The following is a 10,404-nucleotide window of genomic DNA, read 5'->3' as shown; positions in this document are numbered from 1 at the left end:
CCCTGGGGTGTCCGACGCCTCCGAGAGGCTCCTGCCGTGGGGTGTGCAGCTCCAGGCTCCCCCAGCGCCGCCAGCGTCCCCTCCAGCCCTGGAGCGGCCCCCCCGCTCACCCCCTGGGAGCCAGTGCTCCCCCTGCCCCGGTCCCCGCAGCCCCTGACGCCTCTCCTCCACTACCCTGGCCTGGCCTGGCCCTGTGTCCCGGGAACACCACCAGCCCCACGTGGCCCCTGCCCCGAGCCCATGCAGCCGGGGCATCCGTGGCCCTGAGCGCACCCCCAGGCCTTCCCAGGTGTCCCTGGGCTGGACTCTGTGGGGGGGACCCCGGGCCCGCCCATCCCAGAGCATCTCGGGGCTCCAGGTCTGAGCCACAGTGAGGAGAGCAGGGAACGTCGTGCAAGTGTGACCCCGATACAGGCTGTGAACCCCTGGGGTCACTATCTGAGCGCGGGGGGGTATGGGGTGCGGCCCCCTCAGCGCTGCCAGGAGCTGCCCGATGCCCCCCGCACAGCAGTCTGAGTCTGCACCCCGGCTCCGCGGCCCCCCGGGCCCGGGCTGCTGGAGTCCAGCTTCCCCTGGGCCGGGGGTCACAGGTCAGCCTGACCCGGCCGCGCTGAGGGCCGCGGGGGCCCCGGGGGGCAGCAGATTCCCTGCAGGGAGGAGCACCGAGTTCTCGTGGGGAGATGGTCCGAGCGGCCCCCTGGGAAGCCCAGCCACCCTTGCCTGGTGGCTCCCCAGCCCCGCCTCTGGTGCCCCTGCAGGTCACCCCTGGGGTCCCGGGCTCCCACACACCCTGCCCGCTGCACACAGAGGTAGCTGCACCCTCTGCTCCACCCACCTGCATCCCCCTGTCGGGGGCTCCTTGCCTTCCCCACCTCCCCGCACCCCTGGGGACTCTACGGGGCACCCGGGCTTCTGATGGGAGCAGGCCATCCAGAGAACCCCAAGGTGGCGGGGGAGGCTGAGCATGTCCCACAGGGGGCAGCTGTACCGCGTCCTTGTGGGGGGGGTGTCTGGGGGTGTGGGGGATGGTGTGGGGGTGATGTAGGGGGATGGCGTGGGGGCGGTGGTTGAGGGGATGGGGTGGGGGGCTGCGGACACAGGGCACCCCCTTCTCTAAGGTGCACACGGAGACGTCTACAGATAAAGGCGACCCCAGTCTGGGGTTTGCTGTGACCCCTGCCCCTGCCCCTGGGGCCCCGTGTGCTCAGCGCAGGGCCTGCCTGGACCGGGGCGGCATCTGGGGGTCGTCATGCTATGTGTGCTCACCAACTGCAAATTGTCTAAAATAAAATGCCCAAAATTCAGAAGTACATAAAGCACTGAGGGTGGGTGTCACCCTGACCTGTCCAACCCTCGTCGGGTCCATGTGTCCTGGTCCAGCCGCGGCTATGCACCCTGGCCTCCAGGTCCCCTTACTGCCCCCCATGCCCCCACCCCAGCCCCCTGCTCTTCACAGGGCCGCCCCTCACCCCCTTGGGGTTCAGCTCAGATGATGACCCCTGGAGGCCCCGTCCTGGGGCCTCCCCATCCCCAAGACTCCGGGGGTGGGGGCACAGGGGTCATCCCCAGCACCCTACCATGTGGCAGTGTGTTGTTTGCTGCCGTCGCTCCCCCTGGCCTCGGAGACCCTGTGTCCTGCACAGAAGCCCCCGGGCCTCTCCCGGGCCCCCAAACCCCGCAGGCCCAGCAGCCTCACCCAACTCCATAGCGGTCCCAGAACATGGTGTGACTGCGGAACGTCCGGTTGATGTCCAGGTCTATCTGCATGATGTCCCCGGAGGAGACCAGAGCCGCTGCCTCCATTTCCTGCGGGGAGACCCCAGGAGGAGGAGCCGGCATCAGGGACATAAACCACAACCTGTCAGCAGCTGCCGTCCTGGGCAGGGAGCCCTGGGGCCACCATGGGAGTGTGTCCTGCAGGAACCTCTACCCTTCCCCTGGGAGGCTGGGGACGGCGGGAGTGCCCACCGTGCCCGCAGGGCCTGCGTGAGGGCCTGTGCCCAGCTGTCGTGGGCGGGGAGGGGACTGAGGGTTAGCCTTGGGTGGGGAGGGGACATGGAGGATCAGCCCTGGTGGGGAGGGGACATGGGGGTTCAGCCCGGGGGGGGGAGGGGACAGGGGGTCAGCCCAGGTGGGGAGGGGACTGAGGGTCCATGGGGAGTGGACGGGCCCCACCTGGTATTTCCCGGCATTCCTGGCCTTAACCTGGTCGACATTCAGCAATCGCAGCCACGCCTGTCCCTGCACCTGGTGGGGGGACTCCCTTGTAGACCCGGCTCGCAGCTGCGGGGAGGAAGGCAGTGCTGGTGAGAGGGGCCCAGGGCAGCCCCTTGGAGCCCAGGGAGTGCGAGGCATCTAGAAGGTTCCGGCTTCGGCTCCAGGGTGTCTGCAGAGAGGCTGGGTCTCCCTGGAGCTGGGCCCCGTCCCCCACGAGGAGCAGGGACCGAGGCCCCGACCTGGCGCTCCCCCACCGCCGTCCCAGGGCCTGGGGAGGCTTGGGCTCCCAGCAGACTCTCCCCAAGCAGGGGGCTCCCCCGAGGACGGGGCAGGAGGACACTGAGGGTGGCCCCCCAGCCCCGATAGGACGGAGAGCCCTCGGGGGCACCCAGCGCCCCACCTTCTTGCTGGGGAGGTAGTGGTCCCATCGCTTGAGCATTTTTATCCATTTGTCCGTGCGCCAGGTCTCCTGGCGGAGTTTCTGGAAGAGGACAAGCGGGGGCCGCAGGTGAGGCTCCAGCCGCGGGAGGTGGGCGCTCGGGCCACGTCCAGTCCCCCGCGGGACCCGGAGGAGCCAGGAAGGCACAGGGCCCCCCGCAGACCGCGGCTCTGGGTCTGGGGTGCGTTCCCGGCAGCCTGTGCAGCGCTGGGACGGGGGACTGGGGAGATGCCCGGGGATGTCCTGGGGGACGGGGTGCAGACAGCTGGCCCCAGCCCCCCCCCCCCACGTCCTGCCTGGGGCCCAGGATGGGCTCTCACCTTGGCCTCGCCGGGGCTGGGGCCAGGCAGCTCCTTGTCCCTAGAAGGCAAGAGACACAGAGCCCTGAGGCCCCGGCCCCACAGCCACCCCCCCCCGCGTCTGCACCCAGGGGCCTGGGGAGGGCAGGGGCTGCCAGCGGCGTGAGGGCGGGCAGGGGCGGCATCTGGGGGGTCTGAGAAGGGTGTTTGCCGGGGGTGGGCTGGGCGGGGACCCCTCGGTGCCCCCAGGGGGTGACCTGCCCCCTCCTGATGGACCAGCCTGAGAGCTGTCAGCATGGCCCTGGTGTTCCGTGACCGTCCCGCTGAGGTCACCCCGCCTCCCCAGGGCATGACTGCCCAGCATCCAGCCGGCCTCCCCCTGTCCCCTGGCCGTCCCCCTGCTGTCCCTTGACTCCCCTCTCTGCTGTCCCCTCTGCCACCCTGGCCCATTTCACCTCCTGTCCTGTAGGAGCCCTTGAGCACGACCACCCTTAAGCCATCCCAGCAGCCACTGGGCCGTGAACAGGGCTGAGGGGGCCCCACCTGGGGTCTCCAGCATCCGTCAGGTTCTCATGGGGCTGTTGACCCATCAGCCTCGTCCCCTGCGACCTAGGCCACTGGGCTGTCCCCTCCCTCGTTCCCGCCCAGGTCAGCGCCCTCCTCCTCTTCCCTCCTCCTGCCTGGTCGGGCCCTCCCTCTGCGGCAGCCCCCTGCCCTGGCCTGGTCCCCAGCATCTACCTGCAGCCCCGCAGAAGCTTTCGGGGCTGTGGGGGCCCTGGCTGGGGGGTGTGGGTGAGAGCACCCCTGCGGACTCGCCCCAGACCAGGCCGTCCCCCTATGGAGAGCACGCCCCGGCCCCAGAGCCCCTCACCCGCGGGAGCCCCTGCTGAAGGGACTGGACCCCTCCCTGCCCGCCCCCCCGCCCCAGATGCAGGAGGCAGACACCTGGGCCTGCCCGAAGCAGGCGTGGGGGCCCCTCCTCTGAGTGTCCAGGGGCCTCCCCCGGGCCCAGCTCCCTTCCTGCACACGTCCCAGGTCGGCCTCCGGGGTGTCTCAGCTGCAGCCCAGCTCAGACATGGGGACTCCAGGGCTCCAGGGGACGAGGTCCCTACCTGGGGGGGGGGTATCAGCCTCCAGAGAGGTGTTCCTGCAAACGCCACCCCCCCTGAAATCTGAAATGGATGAGGGGTGTCCGGGGACTCACTGCAGAAAGCCCTGGTGGTCGGTGACCTTGCACAGTGACAGGTCCTGCGGAGACCCTGCTTGGTGCGCCTGCAACAGAGGGGGCTCCGTGGTGGGGACCAATCAGAGCAGGGAAATGGGGACAGGAGGGAGCAGAAGGGCTCCTCCCTCCCCTGAATCCTGAGGGAGCACCGACCCTCTGAGATTGGCCGGGCACCAGAGGAAGGGCCTGTCTGCTCGGTGGGCACAGCCTGACAGCCTCACCTGCTTCTACCAGTGATGATCTCCACCTGGACCTGACCTGATCTGGTGACTGTGGTCCCCACCTGAGCCTTACCTGGAGCTGGTGACTCTGGTCCCCACCTGGGCTCACCTGGACCTGGTGACTCTGGTCCCCACCTGGGTCTCACCTGGACCTGGTGACTGTGGTCCCCACCTAGGCCTCACCCTGACCTGGTGACTGTGGTCCCCACCTCGGCCTCACCTGGACCTGGTGACTGTGGTCCCCACCTTGGCCTCACCTGAACCTGGTAGCTGTGGTCTTCATCTGGACCTGGTGACTCTGGTCCCCACCCGGGCCTCACCTGTACTTGGTGACTGGGCTCCTCAGCTACCAATGACTAGGATCCAGGATGGACCCTTAGTTGCTACCGACACCGGGACCATCCCCAGGGTCTCACTTGTTCCTGGTGACTATGGTTCTTGTCTGGGCTGACCTGGCTCATCCTTGGCTCTGATCCCCTCTTGAGCCTCCCCTGCTCTTGCAGGTATGGTCCCCTCTGTCGTGGGTGTGTAGTGTCTATGGTCCCTTCTGGGCCTCACCTGATGGTACTGGGCCACGATATTGGCCCTTTGCAAGGCCAGCAGGGTCTCCGGGTCCTCCTGCATCGTGCTGGAATCCAAACACATCCAAGAATGATGGCGCATGAGAACCTTCCAAGGACACATGTGTCCGGGTTCTCCCCGTGGGCAGGTGCCCCTCTGTCTGACCGGAGCCGGAGACAACCCCTGTAGCCCTGAGGGGCACAGGCTGGGCTGGAGCATCACACACGGGCCCTCGCTGCCTGTCTGTCCCTCACCCACCTACAGTCCACTTTCCTAGCCACTGTCCCAGGACACGCCATCACGCTGGGGTCACAGAGCGCTCCCACCCCGGTATCAGGAGCACATAGGCGGGGGATCCAGGGGCTCTGGGGAACTGCCCACCTGGTGCTCAGAGGTGATGTCTCCCAGCCCAGCGCAGAGATGGTGGTGGGTGGGCCGGCCAGCGAGTGTCTCTGCGGGCTTGGGGGGATGGGGGCGGGGATCGAAGGTTTCTCTTAGATTCCACAAGCACACGACCAAGAGGAGAAAGCGACAGACTGGACTTCATCAAAATTAAAACCTGATGCCAGCAAGAGTGCGACCAAACTCCCCACCCTGAGGGCAGCGATGTGTGAATAGCCTGAGGGGGGCCTGGGGGAGCTCGAGGGACTCCACGTTCCAGTGTGTGAAGAGCAAGCCTGCTCATGGGGCAGGGGGACCCAGCGGGCACAGGGCGGGATGGGGGGGTGTCAGTCACCCCTGTCGGGGTCCATGCATCTAGGACGGGCTGGAAAGGTCATGGCTTGGGTCCCTGCACAGCACAGAGCTTACAGGGGAGTGGGGGACCCGGGGGAGCTGCCCGGCTCCGACCCCAGCCTCCTTCCTAGATGGTGGCAAAAAGGGGCCGCTCTCACCCCGTGGGGCTGTGGAAGGGCTGCAGGAGCTGCTCACAGTCATCACATGGGGGTTCGGGGTGTTGTGGACCCTAGTCCGGGAGGCCAGTGCCCCCACCCGGCCCCACAGGCCCCACAGTGGCCCACGGGGAGCAGGGATCAGCTGCCACTCACCTGTGATCTGTCGCTGTGTGAGCGCTTCCTCTTTATGCACTGGGGTACTGGGGAGAGTGGGAGGGTTGGGGTACTGGGGAGAGTGGGAGTACTGGGGTGCTGGGGAGAGTGGGAGAGTTGGGGTACTGAGGAGAGAGGAGTACTGGGCTACTGGGGAGAGCAGGAGAGTCGGGTCGCTGCGAGCCAGATCCGGAGCACGAGTGCCTCTGAAGGTCTGCGGACGCAGAGTGGGCACCAGGCAGCGGTGGAACCCGGGGGCATCACAGTTCCACCCAGAGTGGGGTCCTGCATCATCACTGTGGGCAGGCGGGGTCCAATCAGCACTTAGCCCTTCACCCTGAAGGCCGAGGGTCCCGGGGGAGGGTCCTGTCCCCAAGCCGGGCGGGAAGGAGATGCAGGCACCCTCCCACATCCTCAGTTCCCATCCTCGGGCCCTGCAGGCCTCCAGCCCTTCAAGGCAGACTGGGGGTCACGATGCCCCCCCGCCCCCCAGGGTTCACAGCATGGGGTTGCAGTTAGGAACATTTGAGGGGCTCCTGGGTGATTCCGTCCGTTCCACGTCGATTCTTTAGTTTGACTCAGGTCAGGATCTCCAGGTTGTGGCGTGGAGCCTCGGGTGGGGCTCGGGCTCCGGTGGGTGAGGAGTCCGCTCCAGGTTCTCCCTCTCCCTCCGCCCCTCCCCACTGCACCCTCTCTCAAGTAAATCTTCTAAAAATTAACATGAAGACACGTGAGCATCTTGATCCCCTCTGCAGAGGTGCCTTCGTGTGTGTAACGACCGTGTAAATGCCTTTCACGGACCCACCGGGAGTCCTACCAGAAACCCCTTTTCCTTGGTATGTATTGAAGTACAGTCGACACACAACGTGACAGTAGTTCCAGGGCTGCAACTAGTGACTTGACAATTCTGTGACTCACTCAGCTCTCCCCACGAGAAGCGGTGTCACCGTCTGTCCCCATACAAAGTTGTCCCAACAGTACCGACTCTATTGCCAGGCTGTACTTTCTAAATTTCTGGGATTTCTTTATTTAGAACCAGACGCTTGTAGCTTTTCCTATTATTCATCCATGTTGCCCACCTGCCCCCTGCAGCCCCTCTGGCATCAGTCAGCACGATCCATCCCATTAACCAGAGAAGGGACAGAAACCACATGATCCCCTCAAGAGCTGCAGGAAAAACATTTGACGGAATACAAAATAAAAAGCACAGTGGGTTTTGAGGAAATGTCTATCAACAGAATAAAGGCCGCTAGGAAGGCCCGCAGCTGACATCATCCTCAAGGGTGAAAACCTGAAATCGTCTCCCCTGAGCAGGAACAAGCCAAGGAGGTCCCCTCTCAATGCTGGAAGTCCTAATGTAGTCAACAGACAGGAAACAGCAGAGGTTCCACACCTGGAAGGGGGACGTCACACTGTCCCTATTTGCTGAAGACACGGCACTAGAAACCTGAGAGCCTCCACCAAAACCTGTTAGAACTAAGGTGTGAGTTCAGGAGCGTTCAGGGACACAGAACGACCCTACAGAGCTCAGTAGCCTCACTGTGTCCCAACAATGAGCCTCAGGAAGGAAATTAAGGAAGTGACTCCCTTCTCGGGAGCATCACAGGGGACAAAGTAGTTAGACTGAACCGAGGGAGCGCGAGACTCGTGCGCTGAGACCCTCCAGGCTCTGGGAGGCCGTCCTGGGCTCGTGGGGCGGGGGCCTCAGCTTGTGAAAATGTCCGCAGCTCTTGAAGCCACCCTCAGTCTCAATGTCACTCCTATCAAAGTCATGGTGGCAGATCTTAGAAATAAAAAAAAAAAAAACCTAACCTACTAACATCCGTCCGCCTCCACAAATGACCCCGGACAGCAAGTCAGTATTGGAGAAGCAGGACAGAGCGGGACGCAGCACTTTCCTATTTCAATCGATGTCAGAGATGCAGGATGAACCAGCGTGGTTCTCGGCCCCGGCTGGCTCCGTGGGTGAAACACCCGACTCCTGACCTCGCCCCCGGTCCTAATCTTGGGGTCATGAGTTCTAGCCCTGGGCTGGGCCGTGGACGAGGTGTGGCGCCTACTTAAACAAACCAGACCCACGGGGGGTGGTTCTGGCATCAGCTGAAGGAGCAGGATCCAGAGCCCGGAGGGAATGCGCTCTGATGTGGTCAGTGATCTTTTTTAAAAATTTAATTTAATTTAAATCCAATTAATTGACGTAGAGTATAAATTAGTTTCAGAGGTAGAATTGAAGGATTCAGTTGGAGAGAACACCAGTGCTCCTGACATCACGTGCCCATCCCCCGTTACCCCGTCCCCCGGCTCCCCTCCCCTCCAGCGACCCTCAGTTTGTTTCCTATGATTGAGTCTCTTTTTCCTCCCTCTCTGTTTCCACCTTATTTTTCCTTCCGTTCTCAGATGTTCTTCTGTTTTGCTTCTTTAATTCCACGTATGAGTGACACCACACAGTCATTTTCTTTCCCAACTGACTTATTTCACTTAACACTATCCCTCTAGTTCTGTCCGCGTCATTGAAATGGTAAGGTTTCCTTCTCTTTGATAGCTGAGTACCATTCCGATCGATCTGTCCGTCCATCTATCATCTATCATCCATCTCCATCCTCTTTATCCATCATCTGCCCGAGGACACCGAGGCTCCTCCTGCAGCATGGCTACAGTGGACCCAGCTGCCGTGGACACTGGGGGGCAGGTGCCCCTTCGGAGGCATCCGTGTCTTTGGGGTAAATGCCCAGCAGTGCCACTGCCACTGGGGGGGGGGGCAGCTGTTTGTCACTCCTTGAGGACCCTCCGCAGCGCTCTCCGGGGCGACGGCCAGCCCGTGTTCCCGCCCGCAGCGCAGGGCTCCCCTTCCTCCTCATCCTCTCCTACACCTGCCGCCTCCTGTCCCGTTCATGTCAGCCCATCCTGGAGGTGTGATGTGCTGACCCGGTGTCGATCTGACCCATGTTGAGGCCGAGGGAGAAGGAGCATCTTTTCCTGGGTCTGTTGGCCATTTGTATGTCCTCTTCGGGGAAATGTCTGAGCGTGCCTTCTGCCCATTTCTTGACTTGATTATTTCTTCTCTGGGTGTTGAGTTTGAGAAGTTCCTTACAGACATTGGATACCAGCCCTCTGCGTGATAAGACGCTTGCAAACATCTCCCATTTTCTTGGTTGCCTTTTGGTTTTGTCGAGTGTTTCCTTTGCTGCAGAAGCTTTTTGTCACAATGAAGCCCCAATAGTTCATTTTTGCCCCTGTTTTTCCTGCCGTTGTTGCAGGGTCTCTTCTGGCTCCACGCCAATCTTAGGACTGTTTGTTCCAGCGCGGTGAAAAATGTTGATGGCATCTTGGCAGGGATTGCACTCAGGGGCGCCCTGGGGAGAGTAGACATTTTCACAATATTTGTTCTTCCAGTCCATGATCACGGAACATTTTCCCATTTCTCTGTGTCTTCCTCCATTTCTTTCATGAATGTCGTATAGTGTTCAGAGTACTAATCCTTTGCCTCTCTGGTTAGGTTTACTCCTAGGCGTCTCATGGCTTTTGGTGCAACCGTAAATGGGATTGACGCCTTAATTCCTCTTTTTCAGTCTCGTTAGTGTGTAGAGATGCCACCGACTTCGGGGCATTGATGGTGCCTCCTGCCACACTGCCGAATGGCTGCGTGAGGTCTAGCAATCTTGGGGTGGAGTCTTTGGGTTTCCTATGACAGTATCATGTCATCTGCAAAGAGGGAGAGTTTGATTTCTTTTTTGACAATTGAATGCCTTTTATATCCTTGTGTTGCCCGATTGCTGAGGCTAGGACTTCTAGGACTATGTTGACTAGCAGTGGTGAGAGTGGACATCCCTGTTGTGGTCCTGATCTTAGGGGAAAGGCTCCCAGTGTTTCCCCATTGAGAAGGATATTTGCTGTGGTCTTTTCGTAGATGGCTTTTAAGATGCTGAGGAATGTTCCTTCTATCCCTCCATTGTGGAGAGATTTAATCAAGAAAGGATGCTGTATTTGTCAAATGTAATTTCTGCGTCAATTGAGAGGATCATTTTGCTCTCCTCCTTTCTTTTATTTATGTGGTGTTTCATGCTAATCGATTTGAAATGTTGAACCGCCCTCGCAGCCCAGGAATAAATCCCATTTGGCCGTGTTGAGTAACCCTTTTACCGTATTGTTGGATCCTATTGGCTAGTATCTTGGTGAGTATTTTTGCATCCGTGCTCATCAGGGATATTGGTCTGTAATTCTCCTTTTTGGTGGAGTCTTTGGTTTGAGGATCATATTATCGCTGGCCTCATAGAAAGTTTGGAAGTTTTTCTTCCATTTGTATTTCTTGAAAGAGCTTCAGAAGAATAGGTATTAATTCTTCTTTAAATGTTTGGTAGAATTGCCCTGGGAAGCCATCCCGCCTTGGGCTCTTGTT

This window comes from Nyctereutes procyonoides, unplaced genomic scaffold (assembly GCF_905146905.1).
Source record: "Nyctereutes procyonoides isolate TBG_1078 unplaced genomic scaffold, NYPRO_anot_genome, whole genome shotgun sequence".
Taxonomy (NCBI): Eukaryota; Metazoa; Chordata; class Mammalia; order Carnivora; family Canidae; genus Nyctereutes; species Nyctereutes procyonoides.
The sequence above is the reverse complement of the archived record's forward strand: the minus strand, read 5'-3'. Positions refer to the sequence as shown.